This window comes from Schistocerca gregaria, chromosome 1 (assembly GCF_023897955.1).
Source record: "Schistocerca gregaria isolate iqSchGreg1 chromosome 1, iqSchGreg1.2, whole genome shotgun sequence".
NCBI lineage: Eukaryota > Metazoa > Arthropoda > Insecta > Orthoptera > Acrididae > Schistocerca > Schistocerca gregaria.
Window position 1 is genome coordinate 1,132,134,720 of NC_064920.1, and position 20,500 is coordinate 1,132,155,219.

The 20,500-nt window shown below is 45.2% G+C and overlaps 1 protein-coding gene and 1 long non-coding RNA gene across 2 annotated transcripts in view; one reads left to right on the top strand and one right to left on the bottom strand.

Annotated features, from left to right (window-relative positions):
- Nucleotides 1–20,500, top strand: part of LOC126293152 (uncharacterized) — a 456,474-nt gene that overhangs the window by 112,611 nt on the left and 323,363 nt on the right. The window lies entirely within an intron of this gene.
- On the bottom strand, nt 4,848–15,437 carry LOC126284019 (uncharacterized). The gene is made up of 3 exons (XR_007551429.1): nt 15,365–15,437; nt 5,342–5,535; nt 4,848–5,221 (listed from the first exon to the last, which is right to left on the bottom strand). It is a non-coding gene; the product is annotated as an uncharacterized LOC126284019 (long non-coding RNA).

The window sequence follows — 20,500 nt, forward strand, 5'->3', positions numbered from 1 at the left end:
GGGAAAGACGTGTGATATGGAGCAAGGCTAGGTAAAATTCTGTCAACAATTTAACAGCAGCAGTCATCTATGCGGCTGCATCAGTGTAGATTACAAGTACTTTATTTTCATCTAGACTGTTGAGGCAAAGTAATTTGAGAGCTTTATTAACAAAGTGAGAAATGTTTCCTGATTAGTCTTTTTTAGCTTCTTGCTGCAGATCAGATGAAGTACAGAGCGATTGTCAGGATCTAACTTTCCAACAATGAAATTAGCCACATAACGACCTTGTCTGTCAGTTGTTTCATCGACAGAGCTCCACATGTATGAACCGCCTATATTTTCCCTTATTCTGCTCAGTGTATTTTCATATAAAGTATCTGAATAGTTCTTTCTCAGTGTGGATTCTGATGGAATGCTGTGGTAACAATATTTCTCTCGAAAACTTTTGAACTGGCTATTTTCAATTGCATTGAATTGCATGTTTGCTGCAACAGTGGCTTGACACAGGTCAAGATGAAATTCGTTTTTGTTCGTTGCATCTGGTTTAGTTACAAATGTTTGTTTCGAGTTCGATTTATTTTTTAAATTTGCCTGGTGTTTACTCCATGCAACACGCTGACTTAAATGCGTTCTCTGTTCAGAACATACCTAAAAACACATGATGATGATGATGATGATGATGATGATGATGATGATGTCACATACTCCGAGGAGCGTAGGGGACGATGCGGGAGAGACGCACCGTTGTACTAGGCAAGGTGCTAGTGGAGGTGGTTTGCCATTGCCTTCCTCCGACCGTAATGGGGACGAATGATGATGATGAAGACGACAAAACAACACTCAGTCATCTCGAGGCAGGAAAAATCGAACCCGGGACACCATGCGCGGGAAGCGAGAACGCTACCGCAAGACCACGAACTGCGGACCTAAAAACAAAAAGAAATGAGGAGAGAAATAGTTCGTGGAAGGATTTACGTACAAGATCTACTTAGCAAAATTAACCTACATTAAGGCTTTAGAAATAATATTTTTGCATTCGCATGTGTCTGGGCCAAGTTAACGCGGGAAAAACAATCGCATCACTGTTCACTAGTGGGCGTAGCAGATAAAAAGTTAACATTTTTTGTTGCACACATTGCAGTAAATTCTTCCGTCTGTAGAGAAATCAGGGAATTCTTGTAACCACTGACGAGTCAGAGATGATATGGAACTGGCTACTTTCAGCAAGCTTGACTTGCTCCAAGTACAGTGTTGCTGTGAAATATTTCACCACATCCAAGCAGCAAGCTAACCGACTGAACGAAGGCAGTGCAGGTGTTTTAAACAAGCAGTTGGAATACGGCAGGAAGGCGCCCGAGGCAGATCACAATGCTCCTCTGTGCCCTGTCGGCCCATTTGACGATTCACAGCGAGCGACAAAGCTCTGCGGAGCAGCACGGGCTGGAACAGCTTGGAGTATACTTCTGTCGCCTGACTCACGATTGGCGTTCACGCATGCAAACAAACTAGTTATGATTCAATTACTGTTTTATAAGTAGCCGGGAAGACCAGAATAGTAGTTTCCTCATGTAAATTTTATTTGACTGGATTTTTAAAAATCTGATAGATTCTAACATGAAATTAGGTATTTTTAGAATTTTTAAAAATGAGGTACAGTCAGTTTCTAACATAAAATTAGTTATTTTAGGTACTATAAAATTACAATTTTCGATACAATATCAGGAGAAAGAAAACTGGCGTTCTACGGATCGGAGCGTGGAATGTCAGATCCCTTAATCGGGCAGGTAGGTTAGAAAATTTAAAAAGGGAAATGGATAGGTTAAAGTTAGATATAGTGGGAATTAGTGAAGTTCGGTGGCAGGAGGAACAAGACTTCTGGTCAGGTGACTACAGGGTTATAAACACAAAATCAAATAGGGGTAATGCAGGAGTAGGTTTAATAATGAATAGGAAAATAGGAATGCGGGTAAGCTACTACAAACAGTATAGTGAACGCATTATTGTGGCCAAGATAGATACGAAGCCCACACCTACTACAGTAGTACAAGTTTATATGCCAACTAGCTCTTCAGATGATGAAGAAATAGAAGAAATGTACGATGAAATAAAAGAAATTATTCAGATAGTGAAGGGAGACGAAAATTTAATAGTAATGGGTGACTGGAATTCGAGTGTAGGAAAAGGGAGAGAAGGAAACATAGTAGGTGAATATGGATTGGGGCTAAGAAATGAAAGAGGAAGCCGCCTAGTAGAATTTTGCACAGAGCACAACTTAATCATAGCTAACACTTGGTTTAAGAATCATGAAAGAAGGTTGTATACGTGGAAGAACCCTGGAGATACTAAAAGGTATCAGATAGACTATATAATGGTAAGACAGAGATTTAGGAACCAGGTTTTAAGTTGTAAGACATTTCCAGGGGCAGATGTGGACTCTGACCACAATCTATTGGTTATGACCTGTAGATTAAAACTGAAGAAACTGCAAAAATGTGAGAAATTAAGGAGATGGGACCTGGATAAACTGAAAGAACCAGAGGTTGTACAGAGTTTCAGGGAGAGCATAAGGGAACAATTGACAGGAATAGGGGAAAGAAATACAGTAGAAGAAGAATGGGTAGCTCTGAGGGATGTAGTAGTGAAGGCAGCAGAGGATAAAGTAGGTACAAAGACGAGGGCTGCTAGAAATCCTTGGGTAACAGAAGAAATATTGAATTTAATTGATGAAAGGAGAAAATATAAAAATGCAGTAAATGAAGCAGGCAAAAAGGAATACAAACGTCTCAAAAATGAGATCGACAGGAAGTGCAAAATGGCTAAACAGGGATGGCTAGAGGACAAATGTAAGGATGTAGAAGCTTATCTCACTAGGGGTAAGATAGATACTGCCTACAGGAAAATTAAAGAGACATTTGGAGAGAAGAGAACCACGCGTATGAATATCAAGAGCTCAGATGGCAGCCCAGTTCTAAGCAAAGAAGGGAAGGCAGAAAGGTGGAAGGAGTATATAGAAGGTTTATACAAGGGCGATGTACTTGAGGTCAATATTATGGAAATAGAAGAGGATGTAGATGAAGACGAAATGGGAGATACGATACTGCGTGAAGAGTTTGACAGAGCACTGAAAGACCTGAGTCGAAACAAGGCCCCCGGAGTAGACAACATTCCATTAGAACTACTGACGGCCTTGGGAGAGCCAGTCATGACAAAACTCTACCAGCTGGTGAGCAAGATGTATGAGACAGGCGAAATACCCTCAGACTTCAAGAAGAATATAATAATTCCCATCCCAAAGAAAGCAGGTGTTGACAGATGTGAAAATTACCGACCTATCAGTTTAATAAGTCACAGCTGCAAAATACTAACGCGAATTCTTTACAGACGAATGGAAAAACTGGTAGATGCGGACCTTGGGGAGGATCAGTTTGGATTTCGTAGAAATGTAGGAACACGTGAGGCAATACTGACCTTACGACTTATCTTAGAAGAAAGATTAAGAAAAGGCAAACCTACGTTTCTAGCATTTGTAGACTTAGAGAAAGCTTTTGACAATGTTGACTGGAATACTCTCTTTCAAATTCTAAAGGAGGCAGGGTAAAATACAGGGAGCGAAAGACTATTTACAATTTGTACAGAAACCAGATGGCAGTCATAAGAGTCGAGGGGCATGAAAGGGAAGCAGTGGTTGGGAAAGGAGTGAGACAGGGTTGCAGCCTCTCCCCGATGTTATTCAATCTGTATATTGAGCAAGCAGTAAAGGAAACAAAAGAAAAATTTGGAGTAGGTATTAAAATTCATGGAGACGAAGTAAAAACTTTGAGGTTCGCCGATGACATTGTAATTCTGTCAGAGACGGCAAAGGACTTGGAAGAGCAGTTGAACGGAATGGACAGTGTCTTGAAAGGAGGATATAAGATGAACATTAACAAAAGCAAAACGAGGATAATGGAATGTAGTCAAATTAAATCGGGCGATGCTGAGGGAATTAGATTAGGAAATGAGACACTTAAAGTAGTAAAGGAGTTTTGCTATTTAGGAAGTAAAATAACTGATGATGGTCGAAGTAGAGAGGATATAAAATGTAGACTGGCAATGGCAAGGAAAGCGTTTCTGAAGAAGAGAAATTTGTTAACATCGAATATAGATTTATGTATCAGGAAGTCGTTTCTGAAAGTATTTGTTTGGAGTGTAGCCATGTATGGAAGTGAAACATGGACGATTACTAGTTTGGACAAGAAGAGAATAGATGCTTTCGAAATGTGGTGCTACAGAAGAATACTGAAGATAAGGTGGATAGATCACGTAACTAATGAGGAGGTATTGAATAGGATTGGGGAGAAGAGAAGTCTGTGGCACAACTTGACTAGAAGAAGGGATCGGTTGGTAGGACATGTTTTGAGGCATCAAGGGATCACAAATTTAGCATTGGAGGGCAGCGTGGAGGGTAAAAATCGTAGAGGGAGACCGAGAGATGAGTACACTAAGCAGATTCAGAAGGATGTAGGTTGCAGTAGGTACTGGGAGATGAAGCAGCTTGCACAGGATAGAGTAGCATGGAGAGCTGCATCAATCCAGTCTCAGGACTGAAGACAAAAAAAAAAAAAAAAAAAAAAAAAAAAAAAAAAAAAAAAAAAAAATTCTAACATGAAATTAGGTATTTTTAGAATTTTTAAAAATGAGGTACAGTCAGTTTCTAACATAAAATTAGTTATTTTAGGTACTATAAAATTACAATTTTCGATACAATATTTGCGTAATTGTTAGCTGAGAAGCCCACGAGAGAATGTATAAAAATTTTTATTTAATTAGATTATTAAAATTCAGGTACAGTCAGGTACTAACCTGAAATTAGGTATTTTTAGGTGCTATAAAACTAGCATTTTCGATCACAAATTGGCGTAATTCGTGTATGTACAACTTTTATTGCCTTCATTCAGTGAGAATCAAAATAAGTTTCTACCTAAAGTCTGAGGTCTATTTATGATGAACAGAGTGTAGCAACGGCGTTGGCTGCCAGAGTTCGGCGAACACAAGAACATTTTAGTGCAAGGGGGCACCGAACTCGGCGTAAAAGAACTGCCGAGACAGGGCCGTAGCATTCGACTGCGACGCAGCACACCGTCAGCTGCTGACTCTGTCGGACAACTACCTTGCCTCACCATTGCACAATCCACGTGTGGCACATTCAGTTAAAGGCGTCTGAGAGCTGCAGGTGCCCCACTGCTTGAACCGGCCACGGCTACGAAGGGCACCAAAAATTAAGTTGTACGTTATTATAGCAGGCCAAGTAATCTTCATTGGACGCTGCACTACACTTCAGAGTGGCACAATACAGGACACTATTTTTCAGCATACTCACCAAGTCTCTATAAACAAACCATCGGAACGTGCTGCCAGTCGTTTAGTTCCTCGACGGTGAAACTTCTCCCTTTCGATAACCGCTGTGTGAAGTCCTCATCGTTTGAAAATCTCTTTTCCCCCAGATCTTCTTCGAGCCTTTGCTTATTTTTTCACGCTTCTTGTTGTTCGTGGCGTTGCGTAGCTAAGGGAGAGCTGCAAAGTACGAATCGGCATTAGTGGTTGTGGACGAGATAAAGGAATTCTAGTACCTTGCAAGCAAAAAAGGACATGACAGATAAAGCAAGAAAGGCGTAAGGAGGAGACCGATAGAACCACAAAGAGCATTCCCCGAAGAAAGAAGTATAGTAGTATGAAACACAGTGCCATAGTATAAATGTACGTCTGAGGCGTAGTATGATAAAATGTCTCTGAGCACTATGGGACTTAACATCTATGGTCATCAGTCCCCTAGAACTTAGAGCTACTTAAACCTGACTAACCTAAGGACATCACTCAACACCCAGTCATCACGAGGCAGAGAAAATCCCTGACCCCGCCTGGAATCGAACCCGGGAGCCCGGGCGCGGGAAGCGAGAACGCTACCGCACGACCACGAGCTGCGGACACGTAACGTTAAATGAAAGTGTATTACGGACTGTGGGAAAACTGGAAACCGGAGTCAAAGCGTTGAAAAAGTGATATTGCACAAAATTGCTGAAAATTAAGTTACAACTGTTGTAAAATACGTCAATCCGCGCATGCGCACTGGGTAGCGATAACTTGAGCATGCGCAGGGAGGGGGGGGGGGGGGGGGCGTACCGCAGTGCTGTCTGCTTGTTATTCGCTTTGTGTTAGGTGGCTAGTAACTAATTTCAGATTTTCGTGTTCGGGATTTTCCGCGCGTGTTTTTCATTAAGTAGGCTTTCTTTTATACTAGCTGTTTGTGACAGCATTTTTTCTTTTGATTGCTTCGCATTATAGAAAATGAAATGGAGCAAAGAGGCGTTAAGCGTCTAAATTCAGGCATACAACGAGGAAAGGTGTACGAATGTACCCGCAGTATCATAATACAATACGATACGTTAACAATCGTTTCCTTCTGAGTAATACGCATATAACGTTACACGGTGATGCTTGATTTGATTGCATCTCTTGCTTTATTTCAGCATGCTAGAAAAAAGGAACGAGCATGCTAGAAAAGAGGAACGAGCAGTGATGGCGAGAAAGCCCGTGCACTTTCGCCCAGTGTGACAGACGAGGACTGCATCGCCTTTCATTTACCAAATCTGGAAAAATAACACAAGTGCACTTTCAAGTGCAGTCCCACGTGATGCGGATCCCACACCGCACAGCAATACACCAGAATAGGGCGGACAAGCGTGGTGTAAGCAGTCTCTTTAGTAGACCTGTTGCACCTTCAAAGCGTTCTGCCAATGAATCGCAGTCTTTACTTTGCTCTACCCGCAATATTATCTGTGTGATCGTTCCGATTTAGGTTATCTGAAATTGTAATCTCTAAGTATTTAGTTGAATTTGCAGCCTTCAGATTTGTGTGACTTATCGCGTAATCTGATTCAGCTCATTTCTTTCAGTACTCATGTGAAAAACTTCACACTTTTCCTTATTCAGGGTCAATTGCCTCTTTTCGCACCATACAGATATCTTATCTAAATAATTTTGCAAGTCATTTTGATCATCTGATGACTTTACAAGACGGTAAATGACAGCATCATCTGCAAACAAGATAAGACGGCTACTCAGATTGTCTCCTAGGTTGTTAATATAGATCAGGAACAATAGAGCTAGTTGTGTTTCACAAGGAACACCGGATATTACTTCTGGTTTACTCGATGACTTTCCGTCTATTATTACGAACTGCGACCTTTCTGACAAGAAATCATGAATCCAGTCGCACAACTGAGGCGATACTCCGTAGGCACACAGTTTGGTTAGAAGACGCTTATGAGCAACGGTATCGAAAGCCTTCTGGAAATCTAAAAATATTCTGTCGATAGTACTTACTACGTCATGAGTATAAAGAGCTAGTTGTGTTTCACAAGAACGATATTTTCTGAAGCCGTGCTGACTATGTGTCAATAAATCGTTTTCTTCGAGGTACTTCATAATGTTGGAATACAGTATATGTTCCAAAACCCTAGTGCAAATCGACGTTAGTGATATAGGCCTGTAATTCAGCGGATTACTCCTAATTACCTTTTTGGGTATTGGTGTGATTTGAGCAGTTTTCCAGTCTTTAGGTACGGATGTTTCTGTGAGCGAGTGGTTGTATATAATTCCTAAATATAGAGTTATTTTATCAGCAGACTCTGAGAGGAACCTGACTGGTATACAAACTGGACCGGAGGCCTTGCTTTTATTAACTGATTTAAGCTGCTTCGTTACTCCGAGGATATCTACTTCTTCGTTTCTCATCTTGCCAGTTGTTCTTGATTGTAATTCAGGAATATTCATTTCGTCCTCTTTGGTGAAGGAGTTCCGGAAAACCGTGTTTAATAACTCTGTTTTAATGGCACTGTCATCGGTGACTTCACTGTTGTTATCGCGCAGAGAAGGTATTGATTGCGTCTTGCCACTGGTGTGCTTTATGTATGACCAGAATCTCTTTGGGTTTCTGCCAGATTTCGAGACACAGTTTTGTTGTGCAAATTATTAAAAGCATCCCGCATTGAAGTACGCGCCATATTTCGAACTTCGTAAAACTTCGCCAATCTTCGGGATTTTGCGTTCTTTTAAATTTGGCATGCTTTTTTCGTTGCTTCTGCAACAACGATCTGACCCGTTTTGCGTACCATGGGGGATTAGTACCATCACTTATTAATTTATATATCTCTCAACTGCTGTCGATACTATCTCTTTGAAAACATTCCACAACTTTTCTACACCCACATGATCAGTTCAGAAGGAGTGAAGACTATCTCTTAAAAAGGCGTTAAGAGCATTTTTATAAGTTTTTTTTTTTTTTTAAATAGATACACCTTGCGTTTCTTTTTGATGGTTGCAGGTGTTACGGTATTCAGCCTAGCAGCTACTGCCTTGGGGTCGCTAATCCCTGTATTCGTCACAACGCTCACTATTTGTCCAGGATTATTTGTTGGTAAAGGGTCAAGTATGCTTTCGCAAACATTTACGCTTCCAGTGGGCTCATGAACTAATTATTCAAAATAATTTTCTGAGAAAGCATTCAGTACAATTTCGGATGACATTTTATGCCTACTGTCGGCTTTAAACATATAATTTTTCCAGCATATCGAGGTAATTTTCCAGCATATCGAGGGTAGATTAAAGTCACCACTGACTATAATAGTATGAGCGGAGTACTTATTTTAAATGAGACTCAAGTTCTCTTTCAACTGTTCAGCACTATATCTTCTGAGTCGCGGATTCGGCAAAACGATCCAATTAATAATTTAGTCTGACTGTCAGGTATAACCTCTACCCATACTATTTCACACGAACAATCTACTTCAATTTCGCTTCAAGGCGAACTACCTCTGACAGAAATAAATAATCCACCACCAACTGCATTTAATCTATCCTTTCTAAACACTGTTAGATCGTTTGAAAAAATTTGGGCTGAACTTATTTCTGGCTTTAGCCAGTTCTCTGTACCTATAACTATTTGAGCTTCAGTGCTCTCTATTAGGGCTTGGAACTCCGTTTTTTTCCCAACACAGCTGCGACAATTTACAACTACAATACCAATCGTTTCTACAACTACCTTACTGTGTTTTACCTGCCCACTTTTAGACGGGCGTCCCTTCTGTGATTCCCTGAGATCCTCTAACCTAAAAAACCGCCCACTCCCTTCCACACAGCCCCCGCTACCCGTGTAGCCGCCTCCTGTGTCTAGTGGACTACTGACATATTAAGGGGAACCCGGAAACCCACCACACGATGGCTCTAGTCAAGGAATCTGCAGCCTACACGGTCACAGAACCGGCTGAGCCTCTGATTCAGACCTTCCACTCGGCTCTGCACCAAAGACCACAGTCGGTTAACGACGATGCTGCAGATGGTGAGCTCCACCTTAATCTCGGAAGCAAGACTGGCTGTCTTTACCATTTCCGCTAGCCGTCCGAAACCCGACAGAATCTGCTCTGATCCAAAGCGATGCTCGTTATTGGTACCGTCATGAGCCACCACCTGCAGTTGGCTGCACCCTGTACACTTCATGGCATCTGGAAGCACCCTTTCCACATCTGGAATGACTGCTCCTGGAATGCTCACGGAGTGCACACTGGCTTCCTTCCCCTCCTTAGCAGCCATGTTCATAAGGGGTCCCATTACGCGCCTAACGTTGGAGCTGCCAACTACCAGCAAACGCACCCTCTGTAAACGCCCAGACCTTGCGGGTCGAGAATCTTCCTTTGTAACAGGGTGCATCACTGCATCCGGCTCAGAGATATCGTCAGCCACAGAAACCTGTTCGTCAAACGAACTGGGGAGTCCCTACGATTGACACCTCGGAAAGTTTTTCGCTGCCTGCCAGACTTTGGAATGATCTCCCACTCGACCACAGGTGAGGGGTCAACCTCAATGCAGGCAGTACCCGGGGCGGCCACAGCAGTGGACCGATCAGAGGACACGTAGGACGTGCTCGACGTCCCTCGTATCCCTGCGTTCGATCCCCCACAGTGACGCCGCTTGGCAGCAAACTCAAGCTGTGTGACGGAAGCCAAAGCAGCCTGGAGCTGTGAGTGAAGGGTCGCCAACTCAGCTCCCATCTGTACACAACAACCACAGTTCCTACTCATTCCCATAGTCGCTCCTGTTAGAAGCTCGTAAAAATATGTAACAAGCGAATGGTGTACTCGCCTTATTAGTAGCAGGAACTGGCTCTCGCTGATGGTCTAACGGACACAGAGCTGTTCTAAGCAAACGAAGAAAAGCCTTTACGATACGAGGGTCGATACCTCGTCACCTGGCGCTGACCTCTTCTTCACCCTCTGCTCTTCATCCTCCTCCTCCTTCTTCTTCTTCGTCTTCTTCTTCTCGTGTGTGGCTTTATGTTTGGGGCTGTCATCCCACCACCGGTATGGTTGCGGCTTGAGAAAGTTTGGCAGCTTCGCCAGTTGGCGACGTGGGGTCTGGCACATCCAGCGTACGTGAGAGTATCTGTCGTATTCTCCGGAGCATGTGACACACTTCAGGTGGCTGCGGCAGTACATGGTGATGTGCTCGACTTCCTGATTTGTGAAGCACTATGGCTTCGTATCCAGGTCAGGCAGGAGGGCTTCAGACTTGCCAGGGAAGGCTAACAGCCTTCCCAGCTCGAAGATGCCATCTGGATAGTTGGCCACACGCACGGCGACAATGAACAGTGAAGGCGTCTTGCGGTTGGTCCGGTTATGTAGTGTAATTGCCACATCACCGAGCGCTGCTTGTCGAATTCCTTCTTTGACTGTGGCCTCAGAACGCAGGGCGGCCCCCTGAGAAGCACTCTCGTTTGCTTCTCGTGCGGTTTCGGCTGTGTCTTCTTCACTGGAGGTGTTTCCTCCATGATGTGGCAACCACCTAGGTTTCGAGTGCTCTGTAGTCGGTCATGTTCACTGCCTGCAGCTCGATAGTGGTGTTTTCCATGGATGAAACACGTACTTCTTGCTTGCAGCAGCTTTCAGCGCTGTCCATGGCGTGCCTCTGCACTGAATGTATAGAGGTGGTGCAGGTACACAGTCATTTTCTTTCCTTCTCTCTTCTTTTGCCGTTCCCGATCGGCGCATTTGGCAAGCTGGACGACCAATCCACCCTTAGCAGCATCGGTTTTCACGCACGCTGTGCGAGTGCTCATTCCCCACACTGTGGAGCAAAAGACACGACAATTTGTTGCGCCGTTGTAACAGCAAACGACAATTTGCCCCTTTCAGGCACTACAGCACAGGCAAGCCTTGTTAGCCCCCTGTCAAAACAAGTAACCAAACGAGCAACAGTAGCGATGTGCTCGCTATTGCTGCTCGAACTGAGGTCACTGAGGAGAGGGGGTGTTTGGGAGAGTTGGGTTTTATATATACTAGGAGTGTAGCCATGTACGGAAGTGGAACATGGGCAATAAATAGTTTGGACAAGAAGAGAATAGAAGCTTTCGAAATGTGGTGCTACAGAAGAATTCTGAAGATTAGATGGGTAGAACATGTAACTAATGAGGAGGTATTGAATAGGATTGGGGAGAAGAGAAGTTTGTGGCACAACTTGACTAGAAGAAGGGACCGGTTGGTAGGACATGTTCTGAGGCATCAAGGGATCACCAATTTAGCATTGGAGGGCAGCGTGGAGAGTAAAAATCGTAGAGGGAGACCAAGAGATAAATACACTAAGCAGATTCAGAAGGATGTAGGCTGCAGTAGGTACTGGGAGATGAAGAAGCTTGCATAGAATAGAGTAGCATGGAGAGCTGCATCAAACCAGTCTCAGGACGGAAGACCACAACAACAATAACAACAACAACAGCAGCCTTCCCAGTAAGCTCTACCCACTAATTTCGCGGGAACTGTTGCCAGCGCTTCTACAGTGTGGTATCTCGGGGAAAACCCAGTTCTGCAGACAGGTATTTTGCTTCTGTTCACAGGGGCAGAGCATTCTTCAGCCTTTCCAGAAACGTCTCAAAACCACATTATTAGGTCCATACACAGAACCATTCGTTCTGGGAAATACGTTTAACGATTTGCAGGTGGGACGACAGGAAGAATATTGTTAGGTCGATGACTTTTAACCCCCACGTGTTTGCCAGTCCTTGAGAGAAGAAAAGGACCTCAAAGCATCCTCCTATGTGTGTAAAAAGGAAGCGCTACCGCTGCAAGGCCGTCTGCAGACAGAACATTTGGTTTTGTGAGGAGACAGGAAGCGCGAGATCAAACGCTCCAGTCCGGCTGGTCCGAGTCGACTGCCCGAGGCCCCAGTAGTTAACGCGAAGACCTCTAGATGACGCGAGCGTTTAAGCTGGCGTGTGTGGAGTCGAGCGAGGAGCTAGCTGCCGAAAATGACAGAACTATAGTTAAGACGTACAGCTTTTAGAAAGCTTTTGTTCGTCCAGATCAGTTAGTGTTATCCGGTTAATCCAAAAATTAAAATGTAAGTTCCTTGCAACGTACAAATATTTTTATAACAATTAGGATGTAGTAGTTTTGCTGCATAATAGAAGTGCAGTTGGCAGGCAAATTGGGCACCAGCGGTCCCAAGCGTGGGTATTGCGAGGGATTGAGCGACACGGTTCGTGGATGGGATTTAGCCGTTTGACCTTAGTGAGAGGGAGACTTTTTGATCTGGCTAAGATGTAGAAATCCCTGGTGTGAAGGTACAAGGCTAGGAAGCGGGTACAATTAAAGTCTTGATAACTTTAACAAATTGCAGTTTATTCTGATTGAATACAGCTCACCCTAACTGCGTGGTGATTGCATTCACAGGAAGGCCTAGTCTAATACAGAGACGGCGACTGACTCCACCGTTCCGACTGCCTAATAGAAGCTCTGCAATAATTCCCAGCAGCCTACGTTACAGTCCCGCGGCTACGCCTTAACGCTCTCCACGCTGCCTACAGCCCGTCCCTCGGCCCCAGTCGGCTGCTCCTATCACTCTCTAACTACTCGACAAGAAGAGCCCTCAGAGCGGCGTGCTCTCGGGTTTTGTTAGCGTTTCCCCTTCGACCCCGCCAGCGCTTGGCATGACGTAGCGTCGAGGGCAACTTGTCCTTATTTGGTATCGTTAAAGCATTGTTGTTGCTATTGTTCTTCAGAGGCTGAGTGGAGGGATAGAGGCGCCTTTCCCTATATGGTCACGCACTGCGTCCTGAGCCCTTCATTGGCTCCTCATGACGTAGCGCTGTCCCCACCAAGGGCCCTCTTTCTTTCTCTCTCCACTCCCAGACCTCTCTCCCTGGCCAGGAATGCTTTCTGTTTATACTCCTTAATTGATTGCTTATCATGAGTCCCTACACAGACCTTCGTTTGTATATGCAGGCTGTTTACTTTCTTATCAAGCGCCGCTGCCCAGCAGTTTGAGTGCCGCCTCGGCTGCCCCCTCGGCCCTGCCTGGCGTCCAACGCTACAACTTCTTCCTGCGTACTATTCTCAAGGTACTGCAATTAGACTTGGCTGGTTCCTGCGGTTACAACATGGGGCAATATCAACATAAATTCTACCAGAAGAAAAACACGGATAACAGACGTTTTATAGAGCACTGCCAGACTGAGATGGTCCGCTATCACGTTTTAACTCCGAGGGAGCGACCAAGGCGGGTGAATATGTTCTTCCCCAGCATAGCTGGCTGGAGCACCACCGAGCGGACATAACAAGGCGATTAGTACTTCACTTTGATTGGCTGGTGATGGGAGGAAAGGCATGGGGAGGGCTATTTCCGCCATCTTTAATTTTTGGTGGCTCTTTTAATTTTACATTGTGATTGATTGGTGATTGGAAAGGGGGGTGGGGGAGCGTGTGGCTTTCCACTGATGGGTCTAATAACGCCACTGGTGATGTCATTGCCCCTCGCTCTGAATGTACGCAACCCACTTGAACACTTGCACTTTTCAAGGTCATTCAAGGGCAGATTTTATCCAGATTGCCCATTATATTGATACTAATATTGACTATGGCAATTTCTTCAGTGAACAACATTCGAATCAAGTTCCTCCATGGTTAGGCATTACAGAAGTACGATTTGGTGACCTCAGCTTGTATCGGTAGTTTAGTAGACTACTGGCGTTCTTCACTGCCTGGAATGTCCTGAAAATGTCCTGGATTAACCATCTATGCAGTATTTCACCTACTAAATCTGACTCATTAGCGACACTCGTCCGAAATGGACCACGGTGGGATAGGGCTGGGACAAGAGGAAGACCACCTGAGATACATGAACTCCTAGACTCGAAAACTTAAGAGACTGCATTTACGATTAATCTGATGAACTGTCCTGAGCAATAAAGTGCATAGAAAATAATCCCTTGTAAATTGTCAAACTCCGGCGAGACTGCTCATCTTTTGCGAAAGATGAAGATAGTAAGATTGAATAGAGATACAGTGCATCAATTAACCCTTGATTTCTGTGCATCGCTTAAGGCAAACGCCGGGATGAGTTCTTTGAAAGAACGAGGCCGATTTCCTTCCCCATTCTTCCCTCGTTATCGTCCGGACATTAAGACCTTTCTTTTTTGGAGCAATATTATTCCAACAACAATTTAAACTAGTTCCAATCCTCCAGCACAGACAAACGTTGTTGGAATGCCTAACTTGGTTGTAAGACAAATGCCATAACTGGGAATACCACTACCCAAAATGGGAAACCACCTCTGCCCGATTCCCAGTTCGCTGGAATCTGGTTGGAAAGATCGGAGCTCTGATTTGGGAAAAGATCTCTAATAGCGCAACCTCTTGACACAAAGACACATGCACTCTTTCTAAGTCTACGTATTTTTACGAGGGTAGTATTGTCCCAGTAACAGTTTAGAATTGGTTCCACCCCTGTCTCTGATTTCGACCATGAGCTTTTGAGGTTTCCGTTATTTGTAAGGCAAATACTAGCGCTCGGAAATCTCCTCTCAAAAATTCAAGTTAGGCATTACCTCCGCCTACTGGCGGCCGGAGTGGCCGAGCGGTTCTAGGCGCTACAGTCTGGGACCGCGCCGCCGCTACGGTCGCAGGTTCGAATCCTGCCCCGGGCATGGATGTGTGTGATGTCCTTAGGTTAGTTAGGTTTAAGTATTTCTAAGTTCTAGGGGACTGATGACCTTAGTAGTTAAGTCCCATAGTGCTCAGAGCCATTTGAACCTCCGCCTACTCGAATTACTCTGTAATGCAACTGGAAAAAAATATCAACAAACATCCGACCTGACGAAACAGCTTTCTGTGCCCATTTGGATAGGACATGAAAGGTGTAAAACAAGTCGAATCAGTCAAGGGAGTTCTCTTCAGTTAAGAAGTAAAAATATACTCTGCAAAAACTGTTTAACACTTTCATAAAAACCTCCAAGAAGAGCGTTATTTGAACGAGCTACCGCAGCACATAAGCCGACAGGGGAAGCATGTCTACAAACCAATAACCCTCTTGATCTGGAATGCTCAGGAGCTTCCTGCGGTCCTGCTACAGGCGTAGGCGGAGCCAGCTCCGCGACTGGAATGTCCTATTGCTCCGCCTGCCTGGCTTATCACGAGGCGCCGACATCTGAACCCTGCTATCAGCTAGACTTTGGCCTCTGCTGGTCAGCAGACGGTAATCTTGCTGTTGTTATTTCACTTGCAGTTTAGGCCAACTCCAGTCGGCCCCAGGGTCACACAGTGCGCCAGACAAACGTCCCCACCGTATTAACTTTACAACTGGCCTGTAGCTTCTCCACAAAATAGCCGAAACAAAGGAGCATTTACAGGCAGATACGCCTCGCAATACTGTAATTTCACTTCACTTCTGTGTTCTGCTACTCAATCCCCTAGGACTTCATCGTATGTAAAGAAGAAGAAGTAACTCTCAACCAGTTTCGAGAAAACAGAGTTCGAAAATTTTGGACGAGCGTATATTCTTTGTAGGGTCCCAGTTAGTTAAGAAATCCGCAGCCGAGCGAGTAGGCACTCTTAGCTTCATAAGCGCAAGGTCGCTCTATCGAAACCAAGTTTGTTTTGAAATAGACATATTGGAAAGCCCATGCACATGAGAAACTTTGGCGTTCGTTACATGTGCTGCACATCGCAATAATTATTGGCTGGTTCAAATGGCTCTGAGCACTATGGGACTTAACATCTATGGTCATCAGGCCCCTAGAACTTAGAACTACTTAAACCTAACTAACCTAAGGACATCACACAACACCCAGTCATCACAAGGCAGAGAAAATCCCTGACCCCGCCGGGAATCGAACCCGGGAGCCCGGGCGCGGGAATCGAGAACGGTACCGCACGACCACGAGCTGCGGACAATAATTATTGTTTTCGATTTTTGTTACGATCATTATCATTATGATCCGCCAGTGCTTCATAGGTTATACACTCCTGGAAATGGAAAAAAGAACACATTGACACTGGTGTGTCAGACCCACCATACTTGCTCCGGACACTGCGAGAGGGCTGTACAAGCAATGATCACACGCACGGCACAGCGGACGCACCAGGAACCGCGGTGTTGACCGTCGAATGGCGCTAGCTGCGCAGCATTTGTGCACCGCCGCCGTGAGTGTCAGCCAGTTTGCCGTGGCATACGGAGCTCCATCGCAGTCTTTAACACTGGTAGCATGCCGCGACAGCGTGGACGTGAACCGTATGTGCAGTTGACGGACTTTGAGCGAGGGCGTATAGTGGGCATGCGGGAGGCCGGGTGGACGTACAGCCGAATTGCTCAAAACGTGGGGCGTGAGGTTTCCACAGTACATCGATGTTGTCGCCAGTGGTCGGCGGAAGGTGCACGTGCCCGTCGACCTGGGACCGGACCGCAGCAACGCACGGATGCACGCCAAGACCGTAGGATCCTACGCAGTGCCGTAGGGGACCGCACCGCCACTTCCCAGCAAATTAGGGACACTGTTGCTCCTGGGGTATCGGCGAGGACCATTCGCAACCGTCTCCATGAAGCTGGGCTACGGTCCCGCACACCGTTAGGCCGTCTTCCGCTCACGCCCCAACATCGTGCAGCCCGTCTCCAGTGGTGTCGCGACAGGCGTGAATGGAGGGACGAATGGAGACGTGTCGTCTTCAGCAATGAGAGTCGCTTCTGCCTTGGTGCCAATGATGGTCGTATGCGTGTTTGGCGCCGTGCAGGTGAGCGCCACAATCAGGACTGCATACGACCGAGGCACACAGGGCCAACACCCGGCATCATGTGTGGGGAGCGATCTCCTACACTGGTCGTACACCTCTGGTGATCGTCGAGGGGACACTGAATAGTGCACGGAACATCCAAACCGTCATCGAACCCATCGTTCTACCTTTCCTAGACCGGCAAGGGAACTTGCTGTTCCAACAGGACAATGCACGTCCGCATGTATCCCGTGCCACCCAACGTGCCCTAGAAGGTGTAAGTCAACTACCCTGGCCAGCAAGATCTCCGGATCTGTCCCCCATTGAGCATGTTTGGGACTGGATGAAGCGTCGTCTCACGCGGTCTGCACGTCCAGCACGAACGCTGGTCCAACTGAGGCGCCAGGTGGAAATGGCATGGCAAGCCGTTCCACAGGACTACATCCAGCATCTGTACGATCGTCTCCATGGGAGAATAGTAGCCTGCATTGCTACGAAAGGTGGATATACACTGTACTAGTGCCGACATTGTGCATGCTCTGTTGCCTGTGTCTATGTGCCTGTGGTTCTGTCAGTGTGATAATGTGATGTATCTGACCCCAGGAATGTGTCAAGAAAGTTTCCCCTTCCTGGGACAATGAATTCACGGTGTTCTTATTTCAATTTCCAGGAGTGTATATTACAATTGCCGCAAATACAGATTGTGTTACTGTACCTAAGAATGTTATTAATACTGACGATTTACACGTTGCCTTTGTACGCCAATTGGCACATATTTCTCGGCACAAGCGCCACGTGCCCTGTTTTCAGAGTAACTACGCTCGCCGATTACACTCAGTCGCTTGTGAGCTCTGCAAGATCCACGAGCTATTTTATATTAACGTGACAAACCCTAATTCTAGGGCTATATTTTATTATTGACACATGGATCTATGCCGACATTTGTAAAAACGGCGTTGGTACATTAGTCCTTACTATTGTAAAATTGTAAGGACCAGTCGTCGTTATCACAATGCAAGAGTTCTCTAATTTGTCTTAAAATTTATTCTTGGCTTATAAGTTTCATACTTTTATAATGTAAGCTATGATGTTCATTGCCCTTAGGTTACCTTCTGAAGAAGACATTTATATTTGTCGAAAGCAAGGTAAAGAATTTCTTTATCCATTGCAACTGGTCGGCTGTTTATAATTTTATCACGTGAAACCGTTGATGTTTTGCAGCTATGTTTTTAAAAAAATTATATAAATAAAATGACTATACTGATTTGAAAGTTCTCAGATATATATATATATATATATATATATATATATATATATATATATATATATATATATATATATATATATGTATATTTTCCAGTCTCCTTAAGGAAAAAGTCCCCTCTTTTCAGGACAAAGATTAAGAAAATAGTAAGTGAATTACTAAATATCGATAATTTGCACAGTCATATAGTAAACCTGTAATTAAATATGTGGGATGTGTTTATTCGTTCATTTTTGTATTTGTTTTTATTTTTGTGTTACGGCGAAAATCAAATTAAGTCGACTAAGAAAAGGAAAGTATAAGAAGCAAGAAAGATCTCTGCAGGGGGGAGTGTGGGACAGTGTTTGCGGTGCTGAGCGATTCTTGCCGAGTCGCGCATCCGGCGCTAGACCCATCGGGTACGTCTTCACGGAAAGATGTGTAGTTCCCTGGAGCGTGATTCTGTATGTTCGTCTGTTACCCGTGACGTTCCAGCTGCACGGAAGGTCGCGGAAAGCACTGCCTGAGAAATTTGAAAAGATATGTTGGCACTTCGGGATGCGAACAGTTCTCCCACACTTTTCTTGCAAGTAATTCCAGACGTCCAAGAAGCCTTTAGTATCATTCCGAAATAGGTAATGAACCGCGTGTCTTTTGATTCGCGCGACAGCGTTGGTTTTCGTGCTACGGCAGTAGGCATCATCCGGGAAAGGGAGGTCCATTAGAGCAATATGCGCCAGCATCACTCGGAGAAAATAGCCCAGGGTTAGTCGATCCAATTAAGAGATGCCATCCACCTCTCCACAGCAAAGATCGAAGTGCATACGAGTCTGGCGTTCCCCAGTTGGTGCAGTTGGGTGAGTCTGTCATGTTGTTCCGGTGAAGTCTTGATTGTGTCACCTATTTGCAGTTGATCGTTACATACCACGTGGATTGAAAATTGGCGTCCATCGGGCCCGTCCTTATCGTTTTCCACACGATCTTCCATCGGCCGTGTGTGTATTTCGACTCTATAACGTTCGAGGTCGACCCCTTTGGAGGACACGATATACGTCCCACGTCGTCATACAACGCGTTGCCGTTGCAGTGAGGCAAACATGGTCAAATTCAACCAAAAAATGGCTTAGATTGTATAAATGGGGAGCGAACGTTTCGTGTCGTCACCGGGACTGCGAGAGAAGATGGCTTAAAAGATTCCAAAAGGAGACCCGTCAGGTTTCGTAGACAAGTCCGTCACAGCATAAGTTGTGTGTTCAGTACGAAGACCACAACAGTGACGTGTACATGAACGAGATCGAGTCGCTCTCGATTAGCGAGGATCCGTAATTGACCTTGAATAACGTGCCAGTGGTGACGAAAGATACGAAGGCTTTTAACAAACGTCAGCCGGCCGCAGTGGCCGTGCTGTTCTAGGCGCTCCATCCGGAGCCGCGCTACTGCTACGGTCGCAGGTTCGAATCCTGCCTCGGGCATGGGTATGTGTGATGTCCTTAGGTTAGTTAGGTTTAAGTAGTTCTAAGTTTAGGGGACTGATGACCTCAGCTGTTAAGTTCCATAGTGCTTAGAGCCAGTTGAACCATTTGAGCAAACGTCGTTCAATCGTGGCTGGCCATAGCTAAGATCTGGGCCAGGTGAGGAAGACGAGTAGCCAAGTGTGTGTTGACAAAGGTGAATGACGTTCATGTCCCGCAATCGTTAGTCGGAGATGGGACCCTGACGTGCTGCAGAAGGCGCCGATAGTTGACTGCTGCGCAGCGTTTGTCGTTACTGAATTGGATTCCTAGACATTTCGTTGTGTCACAAAGTCGGAGCGGGCGACACACCCCGGATGGAGTCCTGCCCCTACATTCATAGCTACTGATTTTTCGACAATAAGGATGCTACCGGAGGCCACACCGTATGTTGCAGTTCAGTACGTTGGAGAATAGTCGCCATTTCGAAGCGCAACGTGGGCGTAGGCTGTACATCAAAACGTAACTCCACGAACATCGTGCCCGTAATCCTCTCAGGAAGGCCGTATAACAGGGGTTCAAGCGCCAGTGCATAGAGGATTGTCGATAACGGGCATCCCTGCCGCACGGAATAGGTCGCTTGAGGCAGACAATCAGGAAAACTAAGCGCTTCCTCGCTCGGCTGCGGACTCCTTGAGTACTGGCGAGCCTATAAAGTATATAAGAACGTTTAAAACTATCAAACTCGATTTTTC